This window comes from Canis lupus, chromosome 34 (genome assembly GCF_003254725.2).
Source record: "Canis lupus dingo isolate Sandy chromosome 34, ASM325472v2, whole genome shotgun sequence".
NCBI lineage: Eukaryota > Metazoa > Chordata > Mammalia > Carnivora > Canidae > Canis > Canis lupus.
The window spans coordinates 34,225,707-34,236,262 of record NC_064276.1 but is presented as its reverse complement, the minus strand read 5'-3'; the positions used below and the strand labels follow the sequence as shown (position 1 = coordinate 34,236,262).

General features: G+C 35.6%; 1 protein-coding gene across 9 annotated transcripts in view; it reads left to right on the top strand.

Moving 5' to 3' along the window:
- MECOM (MDS1 and EVI1 complex locus) overlaps positions 1–10,556 on the top strand; it is a 552,756-nt gene that overhangs the window by 155,688 nt on the left and 386,512 nt on the right. The window lies entirely within an intron of this gene.

The following is a 10,556-nucleotide window of genomic DNA, read 5'->3' as shown; positions in this document are numbered from 1 at the left end:
GGCAGCGAGAGGTTTTCAAGAACTGCAGTTCCACCTTTGTGATAAAGACGGAGGAAGACCCCTTATTTTTAGGAGGTTATGATGAAGAGGAAAACTAGGCTTACATGGAGCCTACAAAGAGCATCATGGGACTCTCCTTCTTCTTCTCCTCCAGCAAATGGTGACCATGTTTTAAAACATGGAAAAGTGGAATTAGACTGTGATGCTTTGGAAGGCCTTTGGTAAAGTGTGACTATAACATTTTGGCAAAAAATATTTACCCTAAGGTTAGAGAAAGATTTGGACTTTATTTAAACCTGTTTTAACTACTATGAGAATTTTAGGGTATCATATCCTTTTGAAACAATGGAATCTTATCTTAATGGATAATTTATTACTAGATCTGTTATAAACGCTGAGGTTATAAATAGAGGAAGTTGGATGTTATTGTTTTCCTGTGTCTAATCTCTGCTTTTCATTTAACAGTAAAGAGGGAGCTCTACTATATTACAGAACACTCACGACCCAATTGTTTCCCACACCCCTACCTTTTGGGCACAGCCTCCTTTTTGGAGCAGTCATTTGTTGCAGATGCAAAAATGTAGGTGAAATCAGCCAGCTATGCTTCTGTGTCTTATTTATGTTCTCATGTTAAGAAAAGGACAGCTATGATAATTCGGTGGCCAGAAATCACTATATGGGGCTGGTTGGTGATGAGGACAATTTTCTTGGCTATGGACTGAAAACAAATGGTGCAGTAAGAAAGGTATTTGAACTTATGAGTGTGGAATCTGGCTTATGAGCTCTTTTCAATGATGTAACATGAAAAGAGCATGCAATAGAATTATAGTATGTGCACATAATAGCCATGACCTAATCTTTCAAGACATTTGACAGGCTTTTCTTAATGAGGAATATAGCAATTAGCCAAATAGGAAAAATAATTATCCTCATATATATGTTTAAATCCCATCATAAGGACATCTTCATTAAACATTGGCTGAAATAAATTTTGGTTGCTTGATTTTAGCACCCTCATGGGGATAGAGCCCCAGTTGAAGTGAATATAACATAGCAAAGTTGAATCTCTCCCCACCCAAATACCAAGGCTGAGCAACCTTTCCAATTCAAGTGAGCTACTGTCACCTTTTCCCAGAAAAGGACATTATTGAGCCATCTTGAGCAGGGTGTGCCTTTTGATCCATTTTCAGGGAGGATTGTAAGCCTAAGCCTGTTGGTAACTTGTGGGATTCATTTTTAGGATGGCTAGACATGAGTACAGGTTCAACATATAGCTTTAAACAGATTTTTACATATTGAAACAATTGATACTATTACAAGAACGATATTCACCACCATGCCTCATTAGCACCTTGGCCTACGTTACAGCACTACTAGATGATGTTTTGAAATCACACATTTCTTCTTGCCAATAAAAATACCATATACTTTGCTCATGAACTAAAGTTCTGGATCCAGATGGAAAAAATAAGCTTAGGTGTGTCCCTTTTCTCTTAACTGCTAAAGGTTTTAAAGAAATATTCCACATAATAATCATTTTGCATTTATTATTAGGGTTTGCATTCCTTGTGAAGGATGGGATATTGAGTTTGAGATGTGTACATCTGTTAAAATGGAAATTTTGATTGATATAAGTTAAACTTCTTGGAGAGAAATGCATCAGAAGGGCAAAGACGTTTAGGAGAGAAAGTGAAGGTCCCTTTCTCCTTGTAACCTGAGAAGAAAGATTTCTGGACTTTTTCAAAATGGAAGACTTTTCTGGCTCAAATTGTTGCATCAAATAGGGGTAATGTTGTCATTTTGATCACTGTAGGTTTTGAATCCTCTATTTAGCATATGTATCTTGTAACTTTCCAAATCCTGAATATAAATTTATTTTTTCTGTTGATTATGATTTATGCAGTGCTAGTTATCACAGAATCTATCATACTATTACCCTTTTCTTTGTCTAAGCCTTTGGAAATTGAAGGGATAAACCTAGATCTTCTCCGTGTTTTTTTTTTTTTTTTTTTTTTTTAAGATTTTATCCATTTATTCATGAGAGACATGGAGAGGCAGAGACACGGGCAGAGAGAAAAGCAGGCTCCATTCAGGGAGCCCAATGTGGGACTCGATCCTGGAACCCCAGTATCATGCCCTGAGCCAAAGGCAGATGCTCAACCACTAAGCCACCCAGGTGTCTCCTTCTCCATGTTTCTAAGAGAGTATATGGTATTCATGGAAAGAATATGGGTCTCAGACTGTAGTTTTATCATTTCTCAGTTCTGTGAACATGGGCAAATTATTTACCATCTCTAAATCTGAGTTCCCTCATTTTAAAATGATATATTGGTACTGACCCTACAATGTTGTTGTGAAGATGAAAAACATAACGTAAGATAACATAACATAATATAACATAATGTATACATAAAGTGGCCAATGAATTTCCTGGCACATAATAAGTACTCAAATCATGGTAGCTATTATTGTTAGTGTTCTCAATTCACTTAGTTTGCAATATCTTTTTTTTTTTTTAATATGACATTTGAGCCAGGAAAAAAATATTTGGGAAAGTCAGTCAGTCAGTCAATAGTAGGCATTGATAAGCCAATATTTGAATGTAAGCTTTATATTCTTATAAGAATCTTAAAATATTGCTGAAGGAAGTAGATTTCTCTAATATTTCCAAGAACATACTTGTGACTATCCAAAATTAGATGATTATCCTTTGCTTTTCTCCCTCCTATAATGATTTTGAACTTTAAAGCCATTTTCACCATTGGAAAATTAAGCTCCATTTTTAAGAAGTGTTTGATGATCATCTTTATCTTTGTGGCAAAGTGGAAATACTGGATTAGGAGTCTTGAGGTCACCACTCTCTTGATTGTTGAGCAACCCTGAGAAAATCACTTAATTTCTGCATCACAGAAGCTTCATGTGTAAAAGGGTATTTCAGGGCGTTCTGCTTGTAAGCAACAGAAACTGGCTCTGGCCAACTTAGGTAAAAGAAAAGTTCTTGGAATGGTGTAGGAGCACATAGTATTGAGGGAGGGCTGCAAAACCAGGCTTGGAAATGGGGGCATAGTCAAGGTGATTCCAAGGGGGTTGGAGAATTTTGATAGGTCTTGTGGCAGAAAAAATCTGGTCTGGATTTTACTGCTGAAATGAAAGTCTTTAAATATTTCTAGTGTCTTTGATCCTCTCCTCAAGATTCAAATTCTCAGAAAGGACCCTAAAGATTGGCTTAACTTGGCTAACATGCCAACTTGTAAGAAGGGGATAGACTTTTGATTCAAATTCTATGCCTATGTCCAGTGGGAAAGGGGTAAATGCTCAAAAGGAAATCAGAGCACTCTGGGAAAGAGAAGTAGATCCTGGGCTGTAAGAAAACAAAAGATGTTAACTACACTGAGGATCATAATTGATGCTACTTTTCCTATAATTTGTGAATGTTTCATTACATAATATAGGTGGTTATGCTAAATATCTCATGCACTGGGTACTATTATCGCTACGTTATTCCTTGTGGGTTTTGTTCAATGTAAACAGTTCATACAAACTAGAATTTGTTAAGTGGCTGACCCAGGAATTGTATTATGTAGTTACTTCTGGACAGCATTGCATCCTTCAGTATAATTATACATTAAAACAAAAAAAAAACAAAAAAAAAAACAAAAACCAACTTGGGCAACCCTGGTGGCTCAGCGGTTTAGCACCACCTTCAGCCCAGGGCATGATCCCGGAGAGCTGGGATGGAGTCCCACGTCAGGCTCCCTGCATGGAGCCTGCTTCTCCCTCTGCCTGTCTCTGCCTCTCTCTCTCTCTCTGGGTCTCTCATGAATAAATAAATAAAATCTTAAAACAAAACAAAACAAAACAAAAACAAAAACCAACTTGAGTATAATTATGGAAAACAACTTTGCTAATTGAAATCTTGCATTCATTCTCTATTTGAGGATGAGAAAAACTCCAGATAACCTTAATAAGAGCTAAGGTATCCATCAAAAACGAACAAATTCTTTGTTAGATTTAATTTTTTTATTTTTATTTTTTCAGTTTTTATTTTAATTCCAGTTAGTTCATATACACTATTATATATGTTTCAGGTGTACAATCTGGTGATTCAATAATTCATTCATCACCCAGTGCTCATTGGGACAAGTGCACTCCTTAATCCCCATCACCTTTGTTAGATTTTAAACAATGACTCTTGGCAAATGATTAGCCTGGTCATCAGAATCTTGCCAATGGCATAAGGGGGGATGTTTTTATGTTGGTTTTGAAAAAAAAAATTATTTATTTATTCATGAGAGACACGGACTGAGAGAGAGAGGCAGAGACAGAGGGAGAAGCAGGCTGCTTGCAGGGAGCCGGATGTGGGACTCGATCCCGGATCCCAGGATCAGGACCTGAGTCGAAGGCAGGCACTCAACCGCTGAGCCACCCAGGCATCCATCATGTTGTTAATAATAGACTCGCTTCTTGAACCAGATACAGTAATAGGAATTTGCAGAAATGACACTTAAAGTATTTTATTTGCAATGTCCAAATGAGTATTCCAGAGTTCAGTAAAAACATGGTCTTCAATAAGATTTTTTTTTTAATTAGTGAGGATAAAAAATTAAGTAGAACATCATTGTATCTTGAGTATAAAATGCTTTCGGTAATTTATAAGGAAATTCAGTAGCCATGTTTTTCATATTTTTAATTTTTTAAAATTTAGATGTTTCTTTTCTGGTCTTTAGCCCTAGTGGTATAATAAAATACAAATGAGATACAGGAAATAGGAAGTCTGTTAGTGTTCATTACATTATACAGAGTCAGACAGAGTGGAATGATTAATATGCTTGACTGAACCCAGGCATGTATATTCAAACTCTAAGCAAACCTCCAGATTACTCAGTTATTATTGGAAATTTGAGAATAACACTTTTGAATGAGTGCTTTTATTGAATCAGCAGGGGCTTAATTGTGTAGGTACTTTAACATAGGCCCTAACAGAAAGAGAAATAAGTTATATTCCTGAGGATTCCATGGACAAATGCATTGATTTTGTAAAAGTCTGGAAAATGACCACATTCAACTTAATTTCTGCTTCAATTAAGAACAAATTGATTTTCCTTGAACTATTAGAACTTGTCTTTAGTACCAATGGGACTCTACTATTTTAACAACTGTTGTGATGTGTAAGTGGAAGAGATTAGTTCATATAATCAGATTTAGGCCTAGTGTTTTATAAGCAATATGTTATATAATCTTGTTTTATGCTATATGTTGACTTTTGGTTAGGTGAATAACTAAACCTAATATCCACTAAACTAAAACTACTTCTGTATTTGATGGATTACGTTGGATTTTGAAGGCCTTCTTTAAAATTATATATTTGCTTATTAATTGAATCCTTATAAAGACACATTTATGTGGAAATATAAAAATTTCAGCACATTTTTTTGCCTGGTGATAAGGCAAAATAGAATAATACGTGTTAACTGTATAGAGAATATTAAAAATATTAGAAAAGAAAATGTCACCCATAATCATGACACTAAGAAACAAATACCATTATTATTTTGAAGTATCTAAAATTCTAATTTTGAATTTTCTCTCTCTCTATATTTTTAAAATATAGTTTTTTAAAACATATAATCAGATATCTGTATGCCTTATTGAGAAACTGAATAACTAATAAATGATTGAAAAATTTATTTTTATTTTTTTTAAGATTTTATTTATTTATTCATGAGAGAGAGAGAGAGAGAGAGAGAGGCAGAGACACAGGCAGAGGGAGAAACAAGATCCATTCAGGGAGCCCGATGAAGGACTTGATCCCTGGACTCCAGCATCACACCCTGGGCCTAAGGCAGGCGTTAAACCACTGAGCCACCCAGGGATCCCCTGACTGAAAAATTTAAAAGGACATCATCCTTAGGAAAGGTAGAGGGGTGTGTATACCCATTAGATAGCCTAATCCACTGCTATCATGGAATACATGGCCAGATGTTATCATTAACTTTTTGTGAGTGTGCTTTATCCACTTTTATTTCGCTTTCAGCTATGTCTTCAAACAGCTTCCATTGATGGGCTTCAATGATCTAATAAGTAGGCTCTTTTTTTTTTTTTTTTTTTTAAGTAGGCTCTTCCTAATATTTTTATTCAGTTCTTTAAAGCCTTGTTCCTTTACCTACTGTCTAATTATTAAATATGACTTTAAAAACTATAAAATGTAAATGATTGAATGCAGTTGTCTGATCTGGAAATTCCACTCTGTTCCCATTATTGACTGTAAAGCAAAGTTTGTAATTTTAACAAGATGTATTTGTCTTTTCTGGAAATAATTCATGGAACTAGAAAATCATAAGGTAGAGAACTTTAGAAAATGTTACTGAACTCTATATTTTACCCACTTTTCGTCTACTGGCTACCTTTTACAAAACACATGTTATAATTTTTTCTTTTCCTTTTTTTAAGATGTTATTTATTTATTCATGAGAGACACACAGAGAGAGGCAGAGACACAGGCAGAGGAAGAAGCAGGCTCCATGCAAGGACCCCGATGTGGGACTTGATCCTGGAACCTCAGGATCACGCCCTGAGCCAAAGGCAGTTGCTCCACCACTGAGCCAACCAGGTGCCCCTAATTTTTTATTTTCCTAAAAAAGTCTACGGTTTGTATTGTAACCTCCTTCCATGAAAAGAAAAAAAGACTTTTAGTATATTTTAGAATATCCTTTTGATCTCTTTAATGCCCTAGCCATTGACTCCCATCTCCCTCACTGTTTTCTAGAATTTTAGTTGTAGTTTCTTTTGAAACTATCAATACTTCAGATATTTCATCCCGTTTTACTGACTTATTTGCTCACTGTTGTTCCTTGCATTCCTTTTCTTTTATTCCTCCTAGATTGAAATATATAGCTTAATATCTCTTTTAGCAACAATTCACAAATAGTTAACTTCTGTAGTCCTTGTAAGTCTAGAATATCTTCCTTTGCCCCTTTTCTTGATTGATGGTTTGACTGGATATGGAATTCTGGTTCAGTTATTTTTCCTTGGCACTTTGAGGATATTCCTCCATTGTTTTTTTAGCAGCTCTGGTTGTTGAGGAGACAATTCTGTCGTCTTGATTATTCTCTTTTGTGGGTAATCTTGTCTTTTCCTCTCTGAAGTTTTTAAGATTTGTCTCTTTAACCTTGATTTTATGAAGGTTTTCACTACAGTGTTGCTGGGTTTGGATCCTTCTTTTTTGATCATGTTTATGACTCTTCCAGGTCTTTCTTTCTCTCTCTATTTATTTACTTTTTATTCTGGAAAACTTTCAGCCATGACTTCTTCAATGTCTCTCTTCTATTCTCTTTCTAGTTTATATACACATACATCTAAATATACATATTTATATATTCATATATATATTCTCACATCTCTCCTCTTTATTTCAATTTCTTTATCTCTTGACATTCTGTGAGATTTATTCAGTTCCATTTTTAAGTTAACTAATTTTCTCTTCAGCTCAATAGTTTTCTTTGTATCAGATATTTTGGATTTTTTATTTCATATTTTTACATTTCAAGATTTCCAGTTGGGTTCTTTTTCATAACTATCATTATTTCATAACTCAACATTGTTTCATTGTTGTTAGTCCTCCTTTTCCTCTTTGAGAATTTTAACCATCATTATTCACAAGTTCTTTTCAGATTACTGAGTTATTTCTATTTTTCATAGTTTTTCTTTCTATTGATTTTATTGATTGTCTTTTACAGTGCAGATTCTCTTTTGTGACTTTATTTTTTTAAGAGCTTATCTCATATGGGAATTTTCTACAACACATTCTTTTCTGTATGGCAAGTCAGCAGTTGCCTCAGTTGTACTGGGTCTTGTGATAATGTAGTTAAAACAATTTTGCCCTTTGTTCAGAGACTGGGAATGAGGTTATAACTTTGACTACATATGGAGTGCTTGGTTCATTGTGGGGCATATTTAGGCCCTTTCTTATATGAACAGTGAAACATAATCCCCACTGGTTTTTTTTTTTTTTTGGCCATAACCCAGAAAAAGTCCCTTTATTGTTATAGATTAACTTTTCTTTCATGGGCCATGGAAAACTTTCTTTCTTGCTTTTGAACAGAATTATACTTTCAAATGTTTTAAAAAGAGTTATCTGTTATTTTTCATTGAATAGGGGCACTTTTGACATGTGCTCACACTGCCATTCTTGTCTGTTATCTTTTATAGAATTTAAATTGTATTTAACTTTTATTTTGGATAGACATTTTCCACAAAGGTAAAATATGTTTTTACAATTTTTAAAAAATTATTTCAGGGTATGATATGTTCACATTACATTTAACTGAAATGAAAAAAAAATTGGAAACATTGGGATGAATTGTGTAATTTGTCACCCTGAACTTCAGACCTCCTTATTAGAGTCAACATTCATAAAGAAGAATCAATAGAGAGAACATTCATATCTAAGGAATAGAAAATAAAGGGTAGACTCAGTTGAAGTGTGAAGGGGTTTTTAAAAATCTAGAGAAGATAAAATGCAAAATGGTAACTTCTCCTTTTCAGATGATTTATCAGTCATAATTCAAATATTTCTGAAGTCATGAACAGAATATATGGGGAACCTTGGCTTAAGACACAAAACCAAACCAAATCAAACCAAACCTCTCTTTTGGCCTTTTTTCAGTAAATAGTGAATTAGTTACTAGAGCCTACATGTGGTATTTTTGTGCTCATTCACTCAACAAACACACTGGCCTCATATGAGTTGAAGCTGCACTTTATTTAGACATAGTGGAGAGCTAATGGAATGTCTGAAATGTGAAGCGATACCATCAGAATTATGCTTTAGGATGTTTAATTTGGCAGAGGTATGCAAGATGAATTGTAACAGAGAAAAACTGAAGATTTGGAGAGTTGGTCAGTGGGCAATGGCAAAAGAAACTCTGGGAATAAATGGTAAGGGCCTGGACTAGGTCATGGTGATGGGAATAGAAAGAATGGCATAGTGAGAAGAATCAGCAGGACTTGGTTGCTAACTGTATGTGGGAAGTAGGGAGGGAGGAGAAATCAAATATGAATTGGTAGATAGGGAGAATAATGCTGCCATGAAAGAAATGGCAAAGTCAGACTGCAAGGGGTTAAGGAGATAAAAATTCTGACCATTTTTGACATATGAATGTATAGACTTCTTTGTCAGGAGGGAACACTGGCAGTAAAAAGGACAGAAATAAGGTAATAGTTCTAATGAAAAGGGGACCAAAAATCTTTCTTAAAGTTTATGCATGATTAGCTGTTTTATGGAATATAGTCTATCTTAAGTGGATTCCAAAGAAAATTTTTCAGCAATCATCACAGTTACCTATACATAAGTATTCATTATTATATGTTTAAAAAAAATGGAATCAAGAAAATGCCATTATTTTCCTCCTGATTGTCACATGATTTGGATTTCCTACTGAAGTTCAACCCAAAGTCAGCTTGGGATCTTAGGAATGAACCAAGACATGTAAATGGGTCAGTCCAGCCATGTTCCAGGGAAGGCTTTCTGATGGAGATGGAATTAGATACTGAATGAAAGAATTTGGAGTCATTGCAGGGTTATCTCCAGCGTGAGGGGAAATGGCCAGTCAGGAAGGGCACCTGGCACAAGAAGCCAGAGCAGCAGCTTGCTGATAACCCTCAGAAGAGCAGCGTTCTCTTTAAGGAAGTAACTGAATCGGCTTCCTGCAAAAACATGTTAATTTGACAATTCACTTGATCTCAAATGAAGTGTGGATAATGGCGGAACTAAAAAAAATGAGACGGTTTTAGCAAATTTGAGGAAATCCCTTTTTTTTTTTAGGTTACAAACACTACAAATGTTTTATAACTCAAGTCCTCAGCCAAGGGATAATAATAATTTCCATATGCATGTCTGGTTCTAACATGGGAATATATTTCCAAAGACGGGTGTGGTGTCTCTCTTCAAGGGAATCTTTAAGTCTCACAGAGGCAGCTGCCTATCTGCCGAATTCCAGTTGACTCCTGTCAGGCTCAGCAGATGTCTGGTGTGTTTTTAGTGGTGAGGTGTTCTGCTGTTGACCATGGCAGCATTTTCTTTGCTCTTTATTTTTCCCATAACCACTGTGCTTTATCTTGCTTGAAAAGGCCCTGGTATAAGAATTGCTTCTCCAAGGGAATAGATTTGCATGTCCCTGTATGCTTCTCACGCTCATGGCTTACAACTGTAGGCAACTCCTTTTCTGGCTGCGTCATTGTGCTTACTCTGTGCCAGGCACTGTTCTCACCAAATGCCACATCAAGTTTACGATGCGCTCCTATTGTTGTCTCAGAGGCTCAAAGAAGGGTCCAGAGTTGCTGCAAGTTCCAGGCTTGAAAGTGGCTGGCCACCAGTCGTTGTCACTGTGCCTTGCTGCCTCCTATAAGTACAACCTGGTTGACGATTTTGAAATCTGAAGAGCTTTTGGGATAATTGGTTCATAGTTTCTGACTGTTGAGAGCAATATCCAAACTACCCATAGATTCAGGATCAGGCCACTTGGCTTCATTTGGGAAGCCATAGAAAGAATGAATAT